The following is a 14,068-nucleotide window of genomic DNA, read 5'->3' on the forward strand; positions in this document are numbered from 1 at the left end:
GGCATTTGAGCCGCTCTGCACAAGATGAGCTATGCCCAGCAGTTGTCCTGGGTTCTCCATAATGCAGCTTGACTCTTAGATTGCCTCTCAGATTCTAATTGCAAGCAGTCAGAGCTAAGTGTTGGGAAAGGCGAAGATGGACCGGGAGACGCACTGGCCAAAAAGGTAGTGTAACGTTTTGATCCCATGTCGGCGGACCAGTGACCATCTGTGCCTGCACTGCCCTGCCATGCTGGGAGCTGGGCTCCAACTCTTCCCCTCCCTGTGGCAGGCAGCAATGATGGTTCTGGCTGTTTTTTTCCTCGCAGGGGCAGCAGAGATGCCTTCACTTGCTCATTTAATCTGTGGTCATGTTGGAGGATGTACCCTCAAGGGATGGCTTGCTATGTGGGGTATGGGGGCTGTCAGGTGTGTGTCTGTCACAGGGGTGCTGAAACAACTATGAGAGGCTCAAACAAAGTCAAGCAGGTGAAGGAACTGGGGGCTCCAGTGGAGGACAGCTTTCTCCTGTATGGCTGGGAGTTCCAGAGGCTCCATTCCACAATGGAGGTTGGTGGGATGTGACAAGCAGGGCATGGAGGACAGGTTGACAGGCAGGGAGCAGATCCAGGGATGGGAAAGTGGGGGCCAGTAGAGAACCTCAAGGCCAAAGCCAAATTTGCCTACTTTGTTATCCTTCTGGTAAAGTGGAAGGCAAAAGACTTTCTACTCTTTATTTTTCCAACATGTGTTGATTGGATACCTGTTGTGTGCCAGGCCCTGTGCTGGGCACTAGGGAAACCAGGATGACTGAGACTCTGCCTCTGATCACAGTGGGGCATGAAGGAGGAGTCCGTGGATCAGGAAAGACTTCAGCTGATGGGTAGGTGTTGCCCAGGTGAACAGAACCGAACCTGTCCCAGGCATGCCAGGCAGGGGCATCTGCACAAACAAAAGTGTGGAGGAGTCACACGTCAGTGAGCTCAGGTCTGGGGATAGTTCACGCATGGGGTCAGGGCAAAGGCCAGAGTAGTAGAGCTGTTGGTGGAAAGGCCTGGGGTCTCTATTCTATCTGCCCCAATTGCACCACATCCTGCATGCTTTTCCATCACGCTTTGCCCCTCACTTTGCCATGGCTACAGGTCCTCTCTTGCTCTATGTGAGGAGCCCTAGGGCAGGATTTTTATTCTATTGCTGATTCTGAGTCCTGAGTTAAGGGATGGGAGGCAGAGGCAGGACTCAGTCAAGAGTAATAATAAGAAAAACACTATGCACTTGTTTTCCAGATCAATAGAAAACATTCTATCCACCTGTCTACTTTTGCATATGGAGAAAACACAGAAACTGTTCAATAAATAAAACAAATACATAAAAGTTAGCTCACTTTTGATCATTTGAGAGACAGATGAGACATATGGAGAGAGATGGTGAAAAGAAAAGGAGAGAAACAGAGGTCAAAATAGAGGCAGAGAAGAAAAAAAGACAAAAAATAGATATGAAGACACAGAATAACTAATAAAATGAGGGAAGGTAAGATATATCCAGAACCAGAGAGGGCAAAAATTGAGCCACAGAGAAATCAGGAAGGTGGGGAAGCCTGGTTCCATTCACCTGTACAGCCCAAGTGAGCAGGGCTTACCTCACACACTTACAGCTCCCCCTCTGCTGCTCAGAGTTCCCAAGGGGAATCTACAACCCTCTCTCATATCTTCTTCTTTAAACGTACATAACATAAACTAATGTCTAGTTTTAAAATAGGTCGTTATTGCTAAATTAGTTAGAAATGTATTTTAATTCTTCCTCAAAGTTTATATACTCTTAGTGAAAATCTTCCTTTGGGCAGTATCAAGTCCTACCTCAAAGAGACCACAGGCATGTCCTTGTGATTTCAAGGTGTTTTTACTAATCACGTATCTTACAACAGTTCACATTTTCCAGATATTTATAAAAAGCTTCTTTCATGATGCAGCCATCTACAGTAAAAAGAGCTCCATCCATAGACCCACTGTAGTCAGCAAACTGGCACGGTGGCTGGAGTAGACAAGGCCACCAAGGCAGAAGAGACAAGAGTTTGTCCACTAGCTCTCTCCAGGACCACAGCTCGCAGGACCCAGGCAGGAACTCCAAATCCCTACCCCATTCCCTTGGGATGCACACATCCTCAGAACACCTAAGCCATCCTAGAATACCCACGACAATAGGTAGAGCCAGGACTTATATCTGTGCATATTGGATCCCGTGAACTCTGTGACATGGCAGTGCACTCAGGCAGGGCAGTGCTCAGGGGTGGAAATCTGTGCTGCTGTACAGCGCTCCAACCTCTTTGAGCCTTGGTGTCCTCTGGACATGGGGACACTAGAGTATTTAGCTTAGGAGCAGAGTGGGTAGTAACATGACATGAGGGTGGGAAAGACCTCATAGTAGACACTAGAAACACCACTTTAGGCTCTTCCCTGCTCTTTCCAGTGCTGGAAAGCATGGGTGATACATAAGCAGTTAACTGTGAACTAGTTACACATGAGGTTGACTGAGGCAAATGCTCGAAAGGAGAATTCCAGTTATTGAATTGAATTACCTGGAGTCCACACATGAACAATGTTCTAAAAATTTCTATGCATTGATTGCTTAGAAAACATTTCTTTCTGTGAAAGCTGTGAAGCAGTGTTTGCCCCAAGGTAACGGGAGAAAGGGAAGCTCAGAGGGGAGGGGATCCTGGCCAGCTTGGCCAGGCTTAAAAGACTGAGGAAGCATCAAAGCCCAGGCCTCCTTTCCACAACTCAGGCTGTCTCTCCCTGCCCTGAAGGAGGCTGGGCTGGCCTGAGGTGAGGCAGGTTTCAGACAAGTGGGATCCTTAATGAAAATGACACCTAAACCCCACAAGGCCACATGTTGGCTAGGCCTTCGCATGCTCTCCAGCAGGCTGGCTTTGAATGGATTCTGCAAATCTTAGGATCCAGATACAAACTGAGAGAAAATAAGAATTGGGTGAGGTCCCTACACACCGTTTGCTTAAATATCTTGACTGAACTGACCAATCAACTCAGTCCAGTACAACGTTTCTCATTTGGGCACTAAATTAACCAGCTGGGTGACTGAAACATGTGGTTATAAGTACAAAGTGGTCCAAAAGATTTTCCTTCTTACAAAATATAGTTGGTACTTGGTACTGGAGATACTAGTGGTAGAGTCAGTATCCAGTACCTGGAATATAGGATCAGAGACTACCACTTGGTGCTTTTTTTTTTTCAAACAGTGGAACTAAGATTAAATCTGTGTCCCTGTCCTCATGTAAATGACCCTCAGTCACTTGTGCACTAGCATTGTATACAACGATCTCAACAGATGGCCTCAGACATCTTATCTGGGGCAGCGGGATTTCAGATGCAGAGAGTTTTGTGTGATTGCCACTGCTCTGGGCTTAAGCTGCTGGAGGGATCTGTACACTTGCAAACCTGGCCATGTCACCCTGCTTCAAACCATCGGCTCCTCCTGCCTGCAGAAGCTTGTCGTTCTCAGTGCGCCATGTTGCTTCTCACCTTCATGCCTTCCCCACGCTGTCCCACCTGCCCAGAATGCCCTTCTCCTGCCTCTCACCTGGCTAACTCATCCTTCAAGACTCTGCTAAGGGGACCGTTCCCGGAAGCCTTTCCCGCACCTCCCAGGCTGGGTAAGATGCTCCCTGTGTGTGTCTTCATCGTGGGACCTACCACATGTTCTGTGTCATTGGCTCATGTGTGTGTGTGTGTGTCCCTCACTGGACTGTGCACCCCCAGGGTAAAGACCAGTTCCTTCTGTCCATCTTTGTAGCCCTGTATCCTGGCCCAATGCTCTCACAGAGAATGTCTTCTGATGTGTTTGTTGAATGAATAATGAGTGAGTAGGTGAGTGAATGACCATATTCACCATGTGTCCCCACGTTCACCATGGTGCCTCCACAAGGCTTTATTCTGCCTGGTTACTGTCCCGGCTCATACGGAAGAGGTGGTTGTGATACATGTCACAGCAACAGCAGAGCAGAGACCAGGTGGCAACTGCTTTTATAATGCTCATCCTCTGTTTGGACCAGCACTTTATGTAGCCACTGTTTCTAAACAGTCCCGACTTCATAAAATCATGAGCTTTTGGTACTGGGTAATCTTGAGAAGTAGCCTCATCCCACCATTTACACAGTACAGAGTTTTGGGGGGATTTTTTGGTGGTACTTGGGTATGAACTCAGGGCCTCACACTTGCTAGGCAGACACTCTACTACTTGAGCCATTCCACCAGCCCTATTTTGTGTTGGGTATTTGCCCGGGCTGGCTTTGAACCTTGATCCTCCTGATCTCTGCCTCCTGAGTAGCTAAGATTACAGACGTGAGCCACTGGCACCCGGTGGTACAGAGCTCTTAACTCTAGGATGACCCCATCCTAGGGGTATGTCATAGGGCAAAGGACTCAGAATTAGAACCAGCAGGGCTGGGTTCCAATCCAGGCTCTGCTATTTGCTAGCTGTGTGACCTTGGTTGAGTCTCTGAATTTCTTTAAGCCTCAAAAAGATAACAATACTTGTATCCATCACTCTCCAAATCTATTTGGCTCCCAAGTTCAGGAAGCAAGAGTTGGGCCACCAAGGGCTAGCATGATGTAGATAGACTCTGTTTGTTTCTGGAGTTTGGGATGGCACGTAGGAAGAGTTCAGACAGCAAGGAGTTCCTATCTCTTGTCCACTAGACTGTTGTGAGAGGCTTATGGGGGTGCAGTAAAATCCTCTGTGAACTAGAACGTGGAATGCCCTCATCAATAGCTCAGCTCATGAGTAGCTTTGCTGAGCACTTGGTCCCTAACAGTGTGGTATCTAGGGCTGCACTGGGGAAATGTACCCTGCCACACAAGGGCCTGAGAATCAGATGGCTCTCTGTCGCTCCCCTCCCCCAGCCCTTCATCTGCCCCTCCTCTCTGAGCCCCTTCCTCTCTGAGCACACCCTATAAATCACCTGGTGCAGATTCCAGTTTTGCAATTACACGCTCATTTGAACACTTGAAGCCAATTTTGATTAATTGCCTGAGATTCCATCCTTGCTTTAGATGGGGGTTAGGGAAGGGCAAAAATTGATTTGCAAGCTCCCAGGAGCACAGAGCCATTGCTGTCGGCGGCCTTAGTCCAGTGCTTTATATTTAAAAATGGTCACTAGCAGGGTTATCCGATTCCAGGTGTCCCTTGAGACAGTCAGTCTGCCGTTGACTTTGCCTTCTTGGTATTAACACAGCCAAGGATGCTTTTTACAATATTTTTTATGTAAAAGGGAATTTATTTAGTTCTTCTTGGCAGGTCAAATCTATAAAAGGTATTTAATAGTAAGAAATAATAACAGAAGTACATTACAGGGCAGAAAGCCCCCAGCCTCATAGCCACCTAGTGCAACCCTTCCCAAACCCGACTCCCCTCCCTAAACTTCCTTATCTAGAAGGGACCCCCAGAGTGGTAGAGAGAGCCCGGGAACTAGGAGTCCACCCCAGGTCACTGGTTTGACTTTTGTAAAATGCACAGTTGGCCCACCCTACAGGAAGGAGTGAACACGCACTTGGCCTTTACACACTGGTCTCATTTCATCCTCATGGTCAGGTTAGAGTCTAGGTGTCATCCCTCTTTACAGATAAATCAAACTTAGTGATTAAGTAATGAAGTCATACAACTTGTAAGTGCCCAGCCACGGTCGAAGCCATTAGGAGATTCTTTGTCCAGTCCTAGGCCATGGCTGGGATTTCTACTGTAAAGAAAACTTGATCCTCTGTCCCTCATCAGTGACAAATACCCTAGTCTATGGAATATGAGTCACTGGGTGTAGATGCACATGCTGTTCTCCAGGAGCTTGGAGGTTTGAGATCAGCATAGGCAACAAAGTGAATTTGAGGCCAACCTGGGCTCTAGAGAGACCTTGTCTCAAGGAAAAAAAAAAAAAGTCATACAAAAGTCAGGGATACCAAGGTCACCAACCCACCTCCATCCAGAACCAAGCCTTGTGGTGGCAGAAGCTCCTTAGCTATGGTTCCAACTGCTCATCTGTAGTGACAAGCCACAGTGGGTAAACTCTGCAGTCACACAGGTAGGGCTGACCGGTGCCAGTGGGGATGGCACTCGGACTGGAGGCCGTTGCTTTCTAGGGCTGCCTTCTTGCCAGTCTCTGTTGAATGCAGTAGGTAACCTGGGGGCCTTGGACGGTACATTAGGGAAGGGCTGAGTCAAAGGGAGCCTGGATAGGCAGTTGTGGGGGCCTGACCCCAGAAGGCCACAACTCTCAGGATGTTCATTTGGGAGCTCTGAGCTGAGACCTGCAGAGGAGCAATACAAGCCGGCCCTGGTTCAGATGCTGCAGGCACATTTGGGAGTTCTGTATTTGTAGAGATGAGTGAGTTTCCCAGTTAAGGTCCTGACATTGCTGCACACTCTCCATGTGACTTTAGACAACTTATGTCCCCTTTCTAAACCTGGTTTTCACTTCTGGAAAATGGAGGCAAGAACAATCCCTATTTGCAGGGCTGATCCATTGTGAGAACCAAAGGCCATGTTGTATGTACAGTCCTTACAGAAAACCTTAGAGAGATGTTACAAAAAAAGGATAAAAAGATGCTAAGGCATTTAAAAATAGGAAGCTGTGTGTATCACGTAGTTGTTAGAATTTAAAACTCCTCATTTAGGGTACTGGCCTCCTGTTATATGCCAGCCTAGGCTACATCTCTCTGGTCCTCCACTATTTTCAATGGCCTGGCACAAGGTAGGCATTTATGAAGTATTTGTGGAAGGAAGGAAAGAAGGAGAGGGGAATGGAGAGAAAGGGAAGGAGAAACAGAGGGAGGAAAGGAAAGATAAGAAAGAGAGCAGACATGGTCTCTGCCCTCAAAAAGCCCAGTCTAGAGGCAACTACAATCTAGATGGCAACTGATCCTAGGGGGCAGCTGTGAAGGGTGGGAACATAGAAGAAGAAGAAGGGTGTCAAGGTGGTTTCATGGCAGAAGCAGCCCAGGAACTGAATCTTGTGTTGCTGAGGAGGGACTTGCTAGGCAGGTGGGGAGGGATGGTGTCTGGTGCCAGCAGACACCACGTGATACCAGGCTCTGGTGCCTGAGAGGGAGCAAAGCAAGGTGGGCTGACCTATGGAGGTGGGCTCTAGGACAGGGGTGCTGGGTCCTGTTTAGAGGCCACCCTGCAGCATAGCTTTCAGTTCTGGGCTCACACTTCCCAAGGAATGGGAGCCAAGTGAGACATGTTGTAAGGAGAGTAATCAGGGCAGTGAGGGCAACAAAAACCAGTGCCCAAACTGGAGTGTGGTGCATGTTACCCAGTGAAGCTTGGAATAAGGACACAACTGCTGCCCCTTCTCTTGAGACAGGTAGCGTGGCATTCCCTGAGAGGGTTTCCAGAGCAGAAAATCAGGGTCAGTGCAGGGAGGGAGCACAGATGGAAACACAGATTTCTGCTCAGGCACCAAGAAATGGGGTAGGGGAATGTGTATCTACCCCAGGGCAACCAGGGTTAGGGAGACACCAGCAGAGTGTCTCAGAAGGCCCAAAGGCCCGGGTCTGTCCTCCCAGCCCTGGCACCTTGGGTCTGGCTCCATTGGAGCTGTGATTTCGTGGGACAGTGAGGGAACACTCCGCAAAAGTGATGTCTTTGCTCCCAAAGAGACCTGTCTTTGAAGAGACCCAGGTTGATAAAGGGTTGGGGCCATGGCTGGTGATGGTACCTGTTCACTGGTGGTGACATTATGTTCTAGATATATTTATCAGTCTGGTAGGGGGCCGATGAAGCCAAGGTCAGGTCTCACTTCTATGTCCTCAGCACAGAGCCTCACAGAGCAAGCACTCAGAAGAGTTTGTCCAATGAATGGATAAAAGAGAAAAATAAGAGAATAAAGAGAAAAAGCCACACACCAGACATTGTTATTCTCACTGGTGTCTTCCAGGTAGTCATATCAGCTAGACATCGTGCTAGGTACAGTGTGACACAACAAGGAAGAAAACAGTCCCATGGTCTAGCAGGAGAGGTAGGTAATTACCAAACAACATGGTAATTACTGAAATAATGGCTCCCACCAAGTCCTGCGGGGGAGAGAGGCGGCGAGGACTCCTTGTCTCCCATATTTCCTTCCTAAGAATAATGAGCCTTCCAAAGACGGTTTCCTTGGCAATCCCCTTGAGGTGGCACATTTCCCATCTTGGGCTTAGGAGCTTTGTTTGTGTCTGGAAAACATGGGCATGTGTACAGGGTCCCCAGAGCCGGGCAGGGAACAAAGTTGTGATATCAGCCTGTCTACTGCCCACCTCCTGCTAAAGACTGTGGTGCTGTTGGCCTGAGCCCCCCTCTTCTGGTCCTGGTCATCTTTGCTCCAAGTGAGTGGAGCGCCCTGTCTTCCCACCTACAGTGGTGCTGGGAGGCCCATGTTTTTGTCCCAGTGACTGTGGGAGAGCTATTTGCCATTCTGACCCAATCACCAAGTCCCTCTTTGGGGCTACCATTTACTAAACATGACCTGCATCCCAGGAGTCACTCTGTGAGCATTCCCCTCAGTTAACCCCCCTTTTATAGATAAGGAAACTGAGGCTTGGAGTCTGGTGTGCCCTGACACCATCCCGTGACTCAGCATTCGAACCCAGGTCTTCTGGCCTCAAGCCATTCACTGTACTTTCTCCTCCAGGAGACTGCTTGTTGCATTAAGTGAAACAGTAAATGTTAAAACATCTGACCTGAGCCTAGCACATTGAATTATTCAGTTAGTAAGGGTTCTTTTCTTCCTCTGAGTTTTCCCACCCTGTGGAAAGCAGGAAATTCAAGGTCAGGGCTCTTTGAAGCTAAGAGGGCATTGCCCCAACTCTGGGTTGCTTTGATGGTATAACCAGAGACAATCTAAGAGGAAATAGGCTTCAGATTGTGTGCAAGAACAGGAACCTGCAGGAGACCTGCCAGTCAGACAGCTCTTAGTAATTCTACTTCCAGACTCTGCAAAGAATGGATCCAATGTCAGTATGTGTACTTGGAGGCATTGACTGTCTCCATGGAAACAGGATGAGGCTGAGAGTGAAGTATCTAAGACTTAGGATGTCTCATATAGCCTTAAACATTGAGTTTTGCAAATAGGACAGAAAAGGCTCGCTCTTAGTCATTCACTGGGCAAGTATAGTCTTATATTTGGACCCTGTCCCTAGGTCAGGTACTGTTCTAGGTACAGAGGACAGATACAATGATGTGCAAAATAGACCTGGTCCCTGACCTCTGAACACTTCCATCTAGTAGGTAAAACATTAATTCAAAGAATACAAATAATTGGCTGAGACAAAGGAGAGGAAAGGAAGTGCCAGGGACCAAGAGAGTGGGCAGTAGGGTCCTGGCCATGACTGTGTGGTCAGGGAAAGGTTCCCTTTGTGGTGCAGCAGTAAGCTGAGTGATGGATGGAGGATGGGTAGGCATTCTCCAGTGAAGAAGGAATAGAATATTCCAGGAGGAGACAGCAGCATGTGCAAAAGCTGGGAAGGAGTGGGATGGGCTGGAGGTACAGTGTGAAGTCCCAGGGGCTGGCGCATATGGGCAGGAGCAGGGTGGGAGGAGGCTCTCAGCTAGAGCTTAGCTCGAGGAGACGAGACGCCATCAAAGGGTTGAAAGCAGGGGGTCGGGGCGGGGGGTGGGCGGGGGACACAAGATCAGGTTTGATCTCCTGAAGATTCTGATCTCAACATGAAATACAATGGATGAGAACAAGAATAGACCACCAGGGACATCAGTTAAGGGGCTGTTACAGTGTTTTTGAATGACGATCGCATGGAAGGTGGTGGAGGAAGGGAAGGAGGGAAAGAAGTGAGAATATTCAAGAGAAAAATATTAGGAGCTGAAGTTGATGGGACTTGATGGGTTAGGTGAGGGCTCTGAGGGAGAGGAAGGAATCGAGGATGAGTCTGAGTTTCTACCTGGAGCCATGGAATAGAGGATGAATCAGGCTTTGACACCAATAATCTATAAATCTTTCTGTTTGGCCCTCTTTGTGCCAGGCTGGGCGTTAGAGCTGTAGGTGAAGTTCAAAGCTCTTGCCTTCAGTGAGCTCCCAGTGAGACAGGGGTGGTTAAGGGTGTGGAGCCAGACTGTAATTTGAAGAGATGCAGGCAGGAAGACCTTGTGAGAACATAGGGTCCAGCCCAGCTTTCACCAACAGGTAGAGCTTCAGAAGCGAAGAGATGCGGGACGAGGCAACCCAGGAAACAGAAACAACAGACACATAGGCAGCATGGGGAGGCTGTAAATAGTGTGAGAGCACAGGGCAAGAAGAAAGGGCTGCAGGACAGACTGCCTTCTTTCAGGGCTGCGTAAGGGCTGAAGGGTAAATCCTTATTACAGTTACTATGGGAATGGACGTATTTATGTCACACACCCAAGCACTTTACAAATACCAAGAATTGTGACCCATATCCCTGCCTAATAGTATCATCTGATCTGTCAAAACAGTCCCTACCCCTTCTGTTATACCCATTTTACAGGTGAGAAAACTGAAGACTGTGTGATTAAGCAATTGCCCACGCCTGACCTCTAAGACAATAAACAGCACAAATGCCAAGATAAGCCTGGCTTTTATTCCCCGCCTTCTGAGAGATTCAGGCTGCAAAGGACAAAGACTGTGTCATGCCTCTCTCCAGAAGATTCACAGCTGGCCCAGAGCTCAAGATTTGGTTGTGCAGGATAGCCGTGCCCAGGGACAGCTGGCTTGTCCAGCTGAACCAGCTCACTTCCCATAGCTCAGTCGTGAACCCAGCTTCCACTGGAGGAGGGCTTTGTCTCACACAGTGCTGTGAGTCAGGAGGGTCATTTTATAGATGGATAGACTGGCAGAGGCTGTGGAGCTGAGGGCAGCCTTGACTGGCTGCCCAGTCAAGGCTGGTTTGATAGTGCCTTTGAGGGTGAATTTGTGCATGGAAAAACCTATCAAGGCTGCTTTGGTTTTTAAAATCAATGCCTAATTTATAAAATTAATAAAAATTCAGTAAAATGTAACATTCTCTTTTAGGGAATATTTTATATTTTAATTTAACTCCTCTAAAACAAGTCAAATTATAAATAAATTAGAATAAATTAAGCATAAAAACGCAGTGGCCAATGGGTGTCATAAAAAGTTCCACTGTTGTTTATAGATTTGTACAACGCTTTTAGTTTTTAACTTTAAATTCTAAGTCCAACTTAACAGACTGATGGCTTGCCCAGAGCTGGCAGGACCAGGGCAAAGGCAGCAGCTGTTCTGTCCAACAAAGCCCTGCAGACACCAGGCCATGCTTCTCTTTGCTTCCTCCAGACACCGTGAGTGCCAGCCATTTGTAAATGCTTAGTGAATATTTGCTGTTCTCATGTGCCATTCACCACAAGTTTTGATGGTACAAAGAAGCAGAATTTTAATTTTGCTTTTCAAAGCATGAAGAAAAATTCAAGTTTTCCCATTTGATATGAAAAGATCCCAGCATCACTTATCTTTATTTATTTGTTTATTTTGCTTTTTAATTTTGGTGGGTCTAAGTTTGAATTCAGGGCCTAAGCTCTGACTGCTAGGCAGGTGCTCTACCACTTGAGCCACTCACCCAGTCCTTTGATCATCTTTAAATTGTCTGAAAAGCTGATTCAGTACCTGGGAAATACTTATAGCCCAGATTTTATTTATGATAAAATATAAGAGACAAATATTGAGATTTTCTTCATAAGTCATATTTCACAGAAGGGTTTTAATTATTTTTTTGATGTCCTGATTATATTTTCAAACTTCTTTATTAAGAAAAGTACATAGGAATAAAACAAAATAACATATATATCTAATTTACTCCATGATCCATTTCATACTGGAGTCACAAAACTTAACAGTTAGTCTAATATGCCAAACTATCTTAAACATTGCATATACTTTTTAACTAAATCACAGATTTTTTTCCTAAAGTTAACACTAAAAAAAAGGAATACTTTGGGTTTGATTTAACTCATCATTTCTAATCTGAATTCTAATCCACTCATAATTAAAGACAATTACTTTAAGGAGAAAAATTTACTAATCAAACCAATATGGAGTACTTTATCCATGAAAATTTGGAGTTATCTCACAGCTGGGTGAAAGTGTTCAATAAACAGAAATTTGGGATGTGGCATAGGAGCCAATGCCACAAACATTCAGGGAAATGTCTTGCCAATGGGGTTCTGCAGCCCAAGCACCTCAGATCAGGCTTAGCCATGGTCACCTTCTTTTACCCCCTCTGGACTTCATTGCCCCATCAGGATGACCTTACCCAAGTTGCCTCAGGATCTGAGAGGATGCATCTAATCCATTCCCTGCTTCATTCTATTCTGAACTTGATTTTTACTTTTCCCTTCTGGCTAGCCCCAGTGACTGGTGTTTCAATGCCATCTTTCAATTCTGCATGCTCCTCACAGACTTCCCTGGCCCTCTTCTCAAGCCCTAAGGTCCTGCTGGTGACAACCAGCTCTGTCCACTTGGCTAGGGCAGCTGCACCTTGTATCATACTGAACCAGGAGCCACCCTGGCCCTCTCCTTCCACTGTAGCGAAAGCAAAGGTGGATAGGACAGATAGGCTGTGTGCACTGTGTACATGCTGAGAGACATAAGTCCCTAGGTAGCTCAAGATGCCAAAAAGCAGTGAAAAACTCCTGGATCAGGATTCTATGATGCAATAAAAATAGTCCAAATATGTGTAACTGTACTTCTAAGTAAATAGGAAAGCAGTCATAATACCACCTAATCCTCCCATGATGCAAAGTGCTCTATGTACCTGACCTCTAATCATTATACATTTCTAAGTAAATATCATTATACTTGATGAATAGATGACAAGCTCAAGGCCCAGAGGGATTAAACCCTAATGAGCTGAGAAAGTGTTATCAGGTAGAGGTCTCAGTGGAGCAGCTTGGAGAAGCAAGTAAGGACTGGGGTGTGGCCCAGGGGTACAGTTCTTGCCTAGCATGTGAGGGTTCTTTCCCTCTCATGTAAAAAAAAAAAGAGGTGGGAAGGAGGAAGAAGAGAAGAGAGAGAGAGAAAGAGAAAGGGAGAGAGGGAGGGAGGGAGGAAGGAAGGAAGGAAAGGGAGGAAGGAAGAGCACATCCTTTAAAAGGATGGAACTTCAAATGCTACAGTGGTCCTAAGCATATAAATTTACAGACTTGGTGTGAAGTGTAACAGAAGCATAAAGTAGTAATAATAAGAACTACCTTATATTTGAGCACCTGTTGTGAACCAGGCACTCTAGGGGAAAGAGCACAGGCAGGAGAGCAGAAAGACCCAGACTCTAGACTCTCACTTGCCCTCGCAGGACTTCAGTTTCTTCATCTACCACCAGGGATAATAAAATCTGTGTCACCCTGTGTGTCCACAGGACTCTGAAATGAGCTGTAGAGAGAAGTGATATAGAAGGCAGAATGTGCCTAGTTGTGCAAGATTTGTGAAGCTGGTTCAGCAATGCCACTCTTAAGTAGTGACTTTCAGCCTGGCCTGTGAGGAAGGGGTGTGCACTGTGGACCAGAGTGTGGCAGTGTTTGCTTTTGGGCGACCGTGTTTGCATATGTGCTCTGAAATGTGGGTGGATCAAGGGATGGGGCAGGTGGCTGCAATGAGGCACATGGAGTGGAGCAGCCCAGAGGACTCTGGGAGAGGTTTGGGCTCTTGGTTGCAGGGAAATAAGCCCAGGACCCTTGGAGCAGGTGAGGGAGAGGGTTTGAGGAGAGTAGAGGGAAAGTAAGTGGGGATGAAGGTAGGAACCAGGGTCTCATCAAAATGGAGAGTTCCATCCAGTTACCTACCAAAGGCAGGGGCAGTGAGGGTGATACCCTGTCTATAGAGAATTTAATGGCAATAATGTTAAAAAGCGGATTGACTTTTTATTATCACTCTGTGCTGACTGTTCTAAACAACGTCAGTGATAAAATACTTTTCCCTTTGCAGGGAAGGGAGTGAGGCTATTTCCACCGCCCCTTTCTTAATACACTATGGACACCTTGCCTCTCAAAGTAGTCAGCCCTAATGGGCACTGGGAAGGAAAGAAACCTCAGAAAGCCCTGAAAACAAGGACCAAGCAACCTGGCC

At 46.8% G+C, this 14,068-nt stretch overlaps 1 protein-coding gene across 1 annotated transcript in view; it reads left to right on the plus strand.

Moving 5' to 3' along the window:
* Map6 (microtubule associated protein 6) overlaps positions 1–14,068 on the plus strand; it is a 64,750-nt gene that overhangs the window by 49,263 nt on the left and 1,419 nt on the right. The gene's annotated exons all lie outside the window — the stretch shown is intronic.

Source organism: Castor canadensis, chromosome 1 (assembly GCF_047511655.1).
Source record: "Castor canadensis chromosome 1, mCasCan1.hap1v2, whole genome shotgun sequence".
In the NCBI taxonomy this organism is placed as follows: Eukaryota; Metazoa; Chordata; class Mammalia; order Rodentia; family Castoridae; genus Castor; species Castor canadensis.